The sequence below is a fragment of the Mytilus edulis genome, chromosome 8 (genome assembly GCF_963676685.1).
Source record: "Mytilus edulis chromosome 8, xbMytEdul2.2, whole genome shotgun sequence".
Taxonomy (NCBI): domain Eukaryota; kingdom Metazoa; phylum Mollusca; class Bivalvia; order Mytilida; family Mytilidae; genus Mytilus; species Mytilus edulis.
The window spans coordinates 77,047,322-77,061,024 of NC_092351.1; the positions used below are offsets into that span (position 1 = coordinate 77,047,322).

General features: G+C 33.5%; 1 protein-coding gene across 1 annotated transcript in view; it reads left to right on the plus strand.

Moving 5' to 3' along the window:
- The first annotated feature begins 4,642 nt into the window (after window positions 1-4,642).
- LOC139486317 (transforming growth factor-beta-induced protein ig-h3-like) overlaps window positions 4,643-13,703 on the plus strand; it is a 39,573-nt gene continuing 30,512 nt past the window's right edge. The window contains exon 1 of the mRNA XM_071271172.1: window positions 4,643-4,893. The gene's annotated coding sequence lies outside the window, so the exon portion shown is untranslated. The remainder of the gene's footprint in view (window positions 4,894-13,703) is intronic.

Below are 13,703 nucleotides of genomic sequence, written 5' to 3' on the forward strand. Positions count from 1 at the left end.
GGTGCAGAAAAATTGGTACCGTTAATGTTATAACTACCACTGGGTCGATGCCTCTGCTGGTGGACTGTTAGTCCCCGAGGGTATCACCAGCCCAGTAGCCGGTACTCCGGTACTGGCATGAAAATACGGATTTTTTGTGTTATTAAATTTGCTGTTACAAAATGTTAAAAAATATTATAAATTAAGGAATGTATCTCCCTCATGCAAAGCTCTAATTCCTTTCACGGATTTGGCTATACTTTTTCGGAACTTTTGGATTATAGCTCTACATCTTTTATATAAGCTTTGGATTTTACATATTTTGGCCACGAGCATCACTGAAGAGACATTATTTGTCGAAATGCGCATCTGGTGCAGAAAAATTGGTACCGTTAATGTTATTACTACCACTGGGTCGATGCCTCTGCTGGTGGACTGTTAGTCCCCGAGGGTATCACCAGCCCAGTAGCCAGTACTCCGTGATGGCAAAATGTGCAACTATTAAAAAGAGAAAAGCAATGGCCTTGATTAAAACTACAAAATTAACAAAGAACAAACATCGATAACAACTGGATCAAATACAGGTAAAATTGAGAAAGGAAATGGGGAATGTGTCAAAGCGACAACAACCCGATCATACAACAGACAACAGCCGAAGGCTACCAATGGGTCTTCAATGTAGCGAGAATTACCGCACCCGTAGGTCAGTGTCCTTCAGCTGGCCCCTAATATATATATATACTTGTACAGTGATAATGGATGTCATACTAAACTCCGAATTATACACAAGAAACTAAAATTAAAAATCATACAACTTGAAGACTAACAAAGGCCAGAGGCTCCTGACTTGGGACAGGCGCAAACTTGCGGCGGGGTTAAACATGTGTATGAGTTCTCAACCCTCCCCTATACCTCTAGCCAATGTAGAAAAGTGCCTCGTTAAGGTTCGCTTCAACCTCACTACTTAGCACAGCTTCTTAGTATAGCATTGAGGCACGTAAGTTTGACAGCATTTTTTTCGTGAAAAAAGGCAAAAGATACCCGAGGGACATTCAAACTCATAAGTCGAAAATCAACTGACAACGATCTGGCTAAAACAGAAAAAGACAAACATACAAACAATAGTGCACAAAACACAACATAGAAAAAACTAAAAACTGAGCAACACGAACACAACTGAATTCTAGGAATGATTTCAGGTGTTCCGGAATGGTAAGCACATTCTCATCTACTTATGGAACCCGACGTGTTGCTCATGTTAGTAAAAAAAAACAGTAATAAGTCTAATTCGGTATGTGACATTCATGATAAGGGGACGCGTTTGTAGTTACAAAATTAGAAACATCTGGTATCGTGTGTAACGGATATAACATAACCAACTCGTGATGGCGCCCGTAAGCGACTTGTATTGCATCGTGTCACGGAGAATGACTGACATATCTACTGGTACTAGCCCGAATCATGAATATGTTCAGTGGGTCCACACTACAGCAAATGGAAGTGGACCAAACACTAACAAAACATACCTTATGTTTTTAACACTCTTTGGGACTTATTGGTCGTCTTGCCATACAGTAGGCATTCTTTATCTGGTTGAAAATTACCTAAAAACCAGAATTCTTTTTCACTACAGAGCTGCATGTACAAAGGGGATTAACCGGAATTCACTTCCTTATCAAAATCCAATTAAATCTCACCGCATCTAACCTAATGTCTCAAGTAATACATTGTAAACAGAAGTTCAAGACATCAAGGAAGAGGAAGCATGGAAGGTACTGAAGAAAAATCAAGGATAAATAAATTATTGATAACAATGAAATAGAGATGTTATTGATATAAAGAAAATATCTAACCTCAAGATAGGCAATTACCGATGAACTTTTTAATTTTGAATTCCTCAGGTTTCTGCGGACTGAAAAACTTTGTCTGGTCTTTTCAGAGTCATGAACACAGAGAAATCGACCATATATATCGAAAGTATTTCCGTAAGGTTTAACTATAAAACTATAAATAGATCTAAAAAAAAAAAGAACTGCCAAATTGACACAAATCTGTCATGCTAATTACATTTTATCTGATAACATTATGAATGAAGTTTAAGGAGTATATCTTAAAATCACAGACCATTGTACCAGCCTTTGAAAATATATTAATTTTGGCAAATAGATAAGGTCTGATGTGTTGACAAGAAGTATTGAAATCATACGAGTGAATCGAACCCTTTGATTTTAACCTGAATATTATCTTGTTTCCTTTTCGAAAAAATCTTGAAATTTTAAAAATGAATGTCATAAAAAAAAAATAAGGACATGAATACATTCACGCGCTCTTATTCTTTATATCTTGAACTTAAATTGTAATAAAACGTCAAGAAAATAAGACCATATACCAAGGGAAAATGAAAAACATGAAAAAAATAAGATATGTCCAAATTGAAAAAAATAGTCTTTTATCTACAAATATAAACTACAGGGTCATGAAGGTTACATGTACATAGAATGTTGAATTCAATAGCTATGAAAGAATATCTTTCCTTTATTATTTGATTTTTATATGGATGAGGATTTAAAGGCATCACAAAGCTATTCCCAGTCTTTCACGTTTTCTCGTTCACGACTTGTTAGCAAGAAACTTAAGGACCGAATTCATTGAGTTTGTACAAGATTAGAGCAACATGAAAATTTATGTATTACACATGCCTTATAAGCTTCAAATTTGCTTCACTGTGTACATAGGGTCTGCATAGAATTATAGGTATTCCTAGATATGAGACAAGTTACAGCGTTAAACACTATTGACGCCTGTCTATTGTAAAGACTTATAATATGGTGTGGTAGTGCCAATGAGACAATTCTCAATCCAAATAAAGAGTTATAGGTAATCTTTACCAAAGAGAACTTGCTCACACCGAACAACAAGCTATCATTAAAGGACCCTTAAACGATTAGTGTAAAGCAATTCAAATAGGAACACCAACGGTCTAATCAATGTAAGAAAACGAGAAAAGAGAAACTCATGAACCACACCAACAAACCACAATAACTGACCAACAGGCTTCTAACATAGGACAGTTTTATAAAAATGTAGCGATTCTAAACTTTTTAATATGCGCCAACCTTCACCCTAATCTGAGACAGTAGTGTATCATTACAACACATAAAGACATGCCGGTTTCTAAACCAAATCACCTTATTTCATTTCTATCCTATTCTAAACTATTCCCCTTTTTCTGAACCATTGAAAGCTACAATTTTGCAGTAACAATTATACTATTGTTTAAATTAAAAGGTAACCCCATCGGGGTTAAATGATATCTTATACAAACATGCATGTATTATGTTTCATACATAAATAATCCTTTTGATAAAGCTGCTTTAAATAGCTTCATTCACGCTTTACAATTAAAACGTCTTTAAGATAATGATCTATTGGCTGTTTACCTTTCTATGTCAAGTGCAGAAGTCAAAAGAATTGTTATTTATTTTAAAGTTGAGTAGAAGTAATTTGACCCAGTATGAGATGGATATTAGAGAAAACTTCGTACGGTAATTGTAAAAACAGATCATTTAACCTTAAGATAGGCCATTAAAACACATCAATATTTTCTTTTATCTGGAATATACAAATGATTGAAAGTACGTCGTTCCCGTTTGAATGCATGTTTTACACTAGTCATTTGTGGAGCCCTTCATAGCTTGTTGTTCGGTGTGAGCCTAGACTACGTGTTGAAGACCGTACTTTTTGACCCAAAATGGTTTTTCTTTTACAAATTGTGACTTGGATGGAGAGTTGTCTCATTGGCACTCATACCACATCTTCTTATATAGTTGTATATGAAAAAGTAACACAAAGCGATATACAGTCTCTAAAGATAGTCGGACATGTTTTTCTTTCTAATTTAGAATTTTTAAGACAAAACTTAAATTAGGTTGGGTTTTTTTTGTTGTTTTTTTTTTTTAGTTCTTTTTAATGTTTTTATGGATTAAAGATTGTCCATTTATTTGTTTGTGTTTTTAATACTTACTTTGTGTGCTTTGTTGTGTTTTTTTTTTTTTTATTGCGAAATAATACGTGTAATAAAATTTAAAAGTAGAGTTGGAACAGTTTTTGTAATCTAAGATTTCGGTTTCGTTATTCATGCAGCATGCCGATCCATAATAAAATGTATGAGTGACAGAAAGGTACAAAAAGGTGACAAATCCTTGGCTTGAGAAACTTGACCCCTTTCTATGATCATATGTATTTCGGTTGTGTGCAGACTAAACTTAAGTCTTTGCTTTTTAGGTTCATTCTTTCATCGTATCTAGGTTACCTGGAATCATTTGAAAATATGTAATAATGAAAAAAATGCAGCCTTTCTATATTGATAACATCCAAAATATGTTTGTTTATTGCCATCATTATGGATAAAGGATTTATAATAAATAAGAAAATTATATCAACACAAACAAAATGACGGCCTTTGTATGAACTTTTACAATAATTTTAATCATAATTGTTTTTGTAACTACCACATTTCCTTCTTAATGATGTAATAAAATATTTTATTTGACTTTTATTTGCAGTATATTGGTAACAAAACGCATGCGAAACAAAGAATACATTTGTGAATGGCCTTCGTCCCGTATCATATCGCACTGTGTTTTAAATGACTCGCGCAGTGTAGTAAAAAAACATATATATCACTGAAATAAAAGTATTTGAGAGTTACACAGAAGGCATTCGAAGTTACATAGTTAATAGATATTGCAGATACTTATGAATGAAAATGTTGTGCACGTGGACAAATAAAAAAACAAGTGGATTTTGAGGATTTTTTTCAATTGGATTAATTTAAAACGAAAACAATTGGGAAATAGTGAATTTAGTTGTTTTTTTATTCTAAAGTGGACATTCTGACGAAAAATTTACCAGGTATGTTGAATAAGGATCCTAACATTTAATAAAGAACAAGGCGGGGAATATGTTTTCCCCATTCAAGAAATTGTTCGCTAAATGTAAATATCTCGAGGGGGATAATATTTTTAGCTTTGAAAGTATTGGATTTGGATGCAATTCATGTTGGCATCATATCTAGGTTTTTCCTTTCGGGGTAAATAAAAAATTGCCAAAAAATGGTGTAATTTAAAAGCAGTTTCGGAAACAAAAAACAAATTAACAGTAAAATCCATTTGTCTAAAAAAAAACTATTTCGATGCCGTTTGCTAAGAATCGATTTCTTGCTTTTTGAATATGAGTGCTCAAGTTTTGAGAATATTATTTCACCATGTTGAAAAAAAAATCGCTCTTGTTAATTTTTGTTGACATTTCCCCGAAAGTGAAATGGGGACTTAATATTTATATAAAAAAAGCGACATTGCTATACATTCATTAGCAGGGTGTACTGGTCATATGGAAGTACGATGTTTTGCGTTGATGAATATGCTTTTCCAAATAGTTTTTTTTATAGAAAATGTGTACTGGTCAAGCAAACAAACATGTAATTTATATATACCTAACTATCATGACATTACAAAATGTTCTACACCACTGTACAATAAACTCATCATAGATACCAGAACTAAATTTTATATATACGCCAGACGCGCGTTTCGTCTACAAAAGACTCATCAGTGACGCTCGAATCCAAAAAAGTTTTAAAAAAAATAGCCAAATAAAATACGAAGTTGAAGAGCATAGAGATCCAAAATTCCAAAAAGTGTTGCCAAATACAGCTAAGGTAATCTATGTCTGAGGTAGAAAAGCCTTAGTGTTTCAAAAAATTCAAAATTTTGTAAACAGTTAATTTATAAATATAACAATATCAATGATTATTCATGTCAGCACAAAAAGTGCTGACTACTGGGCTTGTGATACCCTCGGGGAAATAAATCTCCACCAGCAGTGGCATCGACCCAGTAGTTGTAAATAAACTCATCATAGATACCAGGACTAATTTTATATATACGCCAGACGCGCGAGTATTTGGACCAAGATAACCGTTGTGATGTAAAGGACAAATGCTTGGACTGCACCGGCAAATTGACATGCAATCATATGGTGTGCGCATTTATTGTTGGCTTAACGTTCAGCGGCCAATATTTCATTTATATATGTTCAATGAGAAAAATCTAAAAATCAAAATTCGTATATTCAGCAATGTGGGACAACCTGGCTAAAAGGCGAAATTTCAGACTGGACCTATAAAAACAGATGAGGGATGTATATTTCGAAATTTTGCCTTGCTGCAGACTATCTATAACCAACAAAGAGCTATATGTCGCACAAGGCATACTGTAAAACATGGTATGGTATGATGGTATGGTATGTGTTATGGTATGATGGTATGGTACGAATACCATCATACCATGGTATGCATGAATGGTACCATGGTATGGTATGATGGTATGGTACAAATTCCTATACCATGGTACGAATTCCTATACCATGGTATAAATTATTATACCATGGTATAACTTGATAGAATGAAGCATGGTATGGTTTTTTGAAGTAGGAAATTTTGAAAAATTAATTTAGGTAATATGAACTATGATTTTGTTTTAATTTGTTTACATTATATATATGTTTTATTTATTAAAATAATATTTTACGAAATAGATGTAGACAAACCAGATAGACTATCACTCACATGTATAAAGCTGTGAACAGAAAACAAGAGAAAACTCAATTTAAACATCTCAGATAACAAGATAAGATAGATATAATGTCCTGTTCTGGCACATTATAAATGGCTGTCAATTATTCTTTGAAATTTTGGGAAGTACTGCATATCTTTTGATGATAATCTAGATAATGTAGTTAAAGTTTTATTGCATAACCTTCTGTCAATGGTCAACTTATATTGTTTTGAAATATGACACTTTAAACAGTTGCATATTCTGTCTACATCTAGCTATGGCCAAGAAATTCAATTAAAAATGTGAATAAAAGGTGAATGCATCTCCTGTGTGGATTAGAAAACACCATACTTTAATTAAAACTGTCACTAATATAATACTATGTTAGTTGATAGACACCACATGTTGTAGAGTGTATATTGTTTTCTTCATTTATATGTAAAAACAATGTGCATTATAGAAGTTAATGCACAATATCAACCAAGGAATGAGTCTTTTTTTTATTATGTGAGATTTTATTAAACAATTTTATTTCATTTTTTTAATACATGCTGAGAGTGACAGCTATTTCTGTGCAGATAGAGATAGGAATAGGTTTCTTTAAAATGTATTTCAAGGTCAATTATAATTGCCATGTGTTGTAAATATTTGACCTTTAATTACATCAACATTTAAGAACGATGTTTTTCCTTTTAGCTTTAATAAAGGGTTATAATAATTTGCTAGACGAAAAAAATCTATTATTTCATCTGATGTTCCATCGAATATTATGAATACATATGATCACATATTGTCCCTATATCTGCCATGATAGAATATTATGTAATGCAGAATTAAAGTATTTGATTCATTATTTTGAATATATTAACATGATTAAGTATATCACAGATTTCCCGTGAAGGGACTGCACCAATTGCCGCAACTATTATTTGTTTATAAATTTTTCCATCGAATTCAAATGCTATGTTTTCTAAAAAAAATTCTCAACAAATGTTGATGACAGATCTTGATTTGTCAAAACTGTCATGGGCTCGTTTACAGGACGTTTGAGGAAGATTAGTAAATATCTGTGTTATATTATACGAAACCAAAAGACTGTTTGCCATAGGTTCTAATTTCTCAATGATATTAATGAACGATGTAGTATCCTTTATATATGTAGACTGATTTTGAACTATAAGTATAAGAAAATGATCAACATAATGACCTATAAGAGGGGGGGGGGGGGGGGCAATACCTTTTTGTGTTAACCTGTTTTTGCCTCTGTGTTTTTAACTGTTATTTGAGACAAAATTAAACTGTTAACTGTTTTCAACTCACTGGCTGTCATCTGTTCTGTTAAAATTTGAAATGTTGTTTACTGTTTATATGAAAATGGGATTCCTGTAATTTGTTACTAGACACTTAAAGTGTTTATGGACATAATTTGTCCCTGAGAACTGATCTTACATGTAAATGTAGTTTACAATAATTTTAAGATTCACGCTAATCACATTAAATTTGCTGTCCATTTCATTCTTTACGGTGCTTGCTCAAAGGAGTGACATAAACAGCATATATGTAACTGTCTTTGAGTATAGTAAATCCTTCATAAAATTTAGAATGGAAATGAGGAATGTGTCAAAGAAACAACCCAACCAGAGAGTAGAAAACAGTCCAAGGTAAACAAAAAAAGTCGCTTACACAGTGAAAAAATCTTGCACCAGGAGGCGGGCTGAAGCTGGCTCCTAAGGGAGCAATAATTTAACTTCAAAAAGGGGGTGGGGTTAGAAGTTATATGGCCGTTTTCTGAACAAAAATGTGTACTAGTTCATATAAAATAAACGTGACAATACACTCCAAAACATATAAATGAACCAAAATTTAAAAAAAAAACAAGACTAGAGAACAGGTTCCAGACTTGGTACAGGTGCAACAAATGTGGCAGTGTTAAGCATGTTTTGTGAGATCTCAACCCTCGCCCTATACCTCTAACCAATGTAGTTAATTACTGTCTCCTATCTATAGTTTATCCCAAAGTTAACAGGAGTGGCTTCTCCTCAACCAGCTAAATCCCTGTTTTATTTAAAAGTCATCCAAACCCACCCAAGCATAATTATACATATATATGCTCATTAGCATTGATAATGTTTTTTGAAATGATCATAGATTTTAAAATTGAACCAATGAATATTTTGTTTACATTGTTTTTCAACCAAAATTCTTGTTCCTGTTTCTCATTGAAAAAAAAGTTTGTTTTGGAAAAGGTCAAAAAAGAAAGAAAGAAAACAGATATTTAATAAAATCCTGTTTAAGAATAGGTTTATTAACTTTTCAAAATTTCCTCTTTTGAAAAACCATACCATGCTTCATACCATAGCATAATAATTTGTACCATGGTATAGTAATTTGTACCATACCATCATACCATACCATGGTACCATTCATGTATACCATGGTATGATGGTATTCGTACCATACCATCATAATATACCACATACCATACCATCGTACCATACCATGTTTTACAGTATGCCGTCGCACAAGGTGTCTTCATCTTGAAATGGCCATACTCTCTCTACTTTATGCACCAGATTAAATTAACGTAATGTGTTCAGCCTGACGTGGTTTCGTATTTAAATAAAGCTTACAGCCAGACAGACATTATTTTCAAGCATGTGTCTATCGTCGGAGTGAGGGGTTCCTGGTGACCATATTTTTATATCCAACTTAAAGGATTGACTGCTCATACATTATGACAGAATATGAGAGGGTAAACGTAAATACTGCCTGACTCATTCTAAGGACAATCTGATTTAAACTTAATGTTGACCGTTTTACCGGATGATCCATTCAATTGTATATCGAGATGTAGGGGTAGGGACGTTAATTCCAGCCAGATGCATTGATCGACAAAAAAGGGGGGTTCAAAATACAGGAGTCCACTAGTCTAATTAATTACAGTTACTCATAAATGCCCTGTTCTTCATATGTATACTAATTATACTATATCTTTTGAATGATTATCTTCCGCACTTAGGTTGTCCAGGCTAACGCGAGACCACAAAGATGGTTGGAACTTAAACAATCCTATGTTATTTAACAGACGTGACACAGCTGCATAAATAGAAAACAAAAAAGGCATGCGGTTTAACCAGGTTTTACGGTTAGCTGTAACAGACATTTCCAGTATGTACCTTTCTCAAAGGATATGCTGACTTGGCAATTTCTTATTATGTAATCATTTTGACAGTATGATTAAATAGTTGAAGTATTTTCAATTATCGTACTGACTGATCAATTAAAGAAATGTACATATCATAAAGCGTTTAGATAATTTACAAAGTAGAATAAACAATAAATATTGCATCAAATGTGCGTCGAGATTTGGTATAACTGTGTATATAAAAATGAACATGTGGTATGATTGCCAATGAGACAGCTCTCCACAAGAGACCACAATGACACAGAAATTAACAACTATAGGTCACCGTACGGCCTTCAACAATGAGCAAAGCCCATACCGCATAGTCAGCTATGAAAGGCCCCGAAATGACAATGTAAAACAATTCAAACGAGAAAACTAACGGCCTTATTTATAAAAAAAAAATGAACGATAAAGAAATATGTAACACATATAAAAAAACGACAACAACTGAATTACAGGCTCGTGACTTGGTACGGGCACATACATACATAATGTGGTGGGGTTAAACATGTGTAACGTGTTTTGAGTATAAAAATTAAATGAGAATATTAATACTTGGTTCGTCCGAATCATAATCCACCAAATATGAAAGTAAGGACATGTGGTACGATTTCAAATTAGACAACTAGCAAACAAATTTCAAATAAAGTAGAGGTAAGAAATAATAGACTAGTCAACCGTTTGGCTTTTAATAATGAGAAAAATCCATAATGAACAAACGGTTTTGAAAGGCTCCGGCAGGAAAAAAACTGATGCATTTCAATTTGAAAAACAAACGGTTTAAATTATAACAAAACTATTTACGACAGACGAGTAAGACAGACGCGAACCAACGACAACTACTGAACTGCAGGCTGCCGACTTCAGACAACAACTGTCAACTTTGACTGAGATAAGTGTCTCAGAAATGCTACTTAGACTAGCAATATATTAATTTAATCGATACTGATGCCATGGCGGTCGAGTAACATAACACTTTCTGGTCAGGCCGGGTATATTGAAATAACGGATAATTCAAAAACAAATAATCCAATAATCCGTAGTCTTGTTGTCAAAGAAATATACAAGTAAATTCACTAATCTATTTAATAAAATTCCATTCCAGGACACTATTTACATTACATACAGTTTACAAAATGCATAGTTCATATATTCATTGGCACATTACTTTCACACATCACAAATGGGTTTCATTACATTCCGCATCAAAATAAGCAACAGTGTCTAATACTGTGCACACCAAAGAAAAACGCCACACGCATAGTGTCCAAAACCACGCAACAGTCTGAGCGGACAAAATATCAAAAATACAAATACAGTTGAATAGTAATAACACAACTTTCTATGAATCTATAAGTTCTCCCAAAATCGGCTAAAAACTGCCCAAAATAATGAAATATTTTTAACGTTTCATAATGTATAGTTCCTTTCTCACCTTCAATTCCTTAAACACTAAAACAGAGGTCTCTTATATACCTATCATCTCCAAATATTCTCTAACTGACCTAAATAATCTCCAAATATTCTCCAACTGACCCAAATAATCTCCAAATTTCTCCAACTCTTTGTTTACAAAAATAAAACATATAAATCATATGAAAGTGTACTGTCAACTACGAGTAGAACATGTTTATATTTATCTTTGGTTGTTGGAAGGCCACTTAAAATATCCATATGCCCGGGTCCTCCACCAAATCTGTCACCAAGAGCCAATGCACGTCGAGTTTAAGGGGGACTATCGAACATGCACAGCCCAAGGCACAGGGGGTCAGTCTTTCGCAAGACTTAAGCAATGGCAGGCAAAACTATAAAGCAAGCAGCAAGTTGTAACAATTTTATATAGTAACTGGTCCAAATAATAATAATGATGCCGAAACAATTTACAAATAAATAAAGTTCAAATGTTCCAAATAATAAAGTCACTAATTTCACTAATTCACAGTTAAAGTTAAGTCCAAAATGTTCGTAATATTCCAAATTGATGTTGTCTGGCTTGAATAGTTACTGTTGTGTTGAGCTGTCTTTTGAGTACGGATTTCTCCTGAGTAGCTGAGCCTGGTTGGCTTTTGAAGCACTCCTATCTGGATCACACCGACGAGACTATACTACGTGACATAGAGAAAATGCTATGTTAATCTCTTATAGCAGGATAGCCATTTGACTTAATGACTTTAACAGACGATAACCAAAACGTTAATATGACAAAATTAATTACAGTGGACATACAATAACACTTGTACAATGAAATCCGTTTTAATTATATACCTCGTATAAAGTCATAAAAGGGGTTAGTTGCGAAATCATAGAAACACCATTTTTGTAATTTAGTACGACTGTACAATTTACACGACAAATTCAATGTAAGCAATTGTATTCGAGTTCAAACCCTTGCACCCCAAGGGTGACTGGTGAATAGAATTACGGTTACTCTTGGTTCTCGATCGGCCGGCGGTTATACCCTTACTAAAGTGGGGCGTCCGTTTGGCTGTGCGGTATGTACAAGTACGCAGCCACGTCCGGTCAGAATCCGACACCTCGTGTTGAAAGAGTGCCACGCTCGTACAGAATTCTTCAATGACTCTTTGGGGTGGCCTGTTGCAAGGCCGTATTTTGCTCCTATTCAATATACTACTCTCGTTTTCAAGTTAAAGTTAACATTTTCCTAACCTTCATTTCCGATGCCATCTGTTGTGGAACCTATACCTATTGTATTGATGATTAATTTGATCTCGTCCTGAAAATGCGTTAAATATTTGCCACTGGACATAAAGCAACAAACAATCAATCAATCATACTATACAGTTACGTATTCCATTTTCCTCATTTTTATAACCATACGCAGCAGGATGTTACTTTTAATTCATTGGATGGCGTTGATTGTTGTATATCATATTTGTTTTGCATTTATTGTTTTGTATATAAATTTGGGATATCGTTTGAATTGATTTACATTTTATCATGTCGGGGCCTTTTATAATACGTTACTATATGGTAAGGATTTTGCTTGTTGTTTGAGACCTTGCAACGACCTATATGATTGTTTAACTTGACGCCATAAGGTCTCTGGTGGACTCATTTAAAGACGTACACCATCTTATAGAATTATAGCCGTAAAGCGTGCGTAGTTTAATTACAGTTTAGAATAATCTGGTTTAGGAAAAAAATCGAAATTTTAAAACAGTTATACACACAAAAAAATATAGTATTAAGATATCTTGATTTGAAATGTATAAATGGGTTCTCAGGACCACGTGCATCAGACATAAAAGTCTGGCAGAAGTATAACATTGATATACCTCATTAAAAAATGTCCAATTAAAACATGCGTTGTTTGACATAAAATAGCCATAAAATTAGGAACATCTTAAGATGTGGTTAAGATCTAAGAGAAAAATATTATGTAAATTGTGCACTTACAGTTAAATGCTGAATCAGCTTGGGTATCAAAATCTTAATTCCTTCTTTCATTACTGAGAGGGAATTTAATTTCAAATAAGAGTTTTTGGCACAAGTCCTTGTCCAGTGTAAGACATGAGCTGGTCCTTCACTTTTTATGTATGCTTTTAAATGTTTTAACACATTGTTTTACAAGACATGTACACAAAAAAGACGTCTATATTTATACAAAATCATCGTGATAAAAAACTGAAAAGAGTATAAATTAGGATTGGAGAGCAAGTATTGTAAGCACCGCTAGACTTTCTCCAGCTGAACAAGAGTCTTCTGTTTTTTTTTAATATTTTAAGACTTTTACACCCCTTTTCTTATCTTAAGGCTGTTTAAACATTAATTTAACTGATATCAAATTGAAACTTGTTAATTAAGCTGCAACATGTTTTCCCCTGTTGATAATTTGCTCCAGAATTCATGTATATATATCTATCAAATCTTTAATTGATGTAATATTAAATGACTTTTAC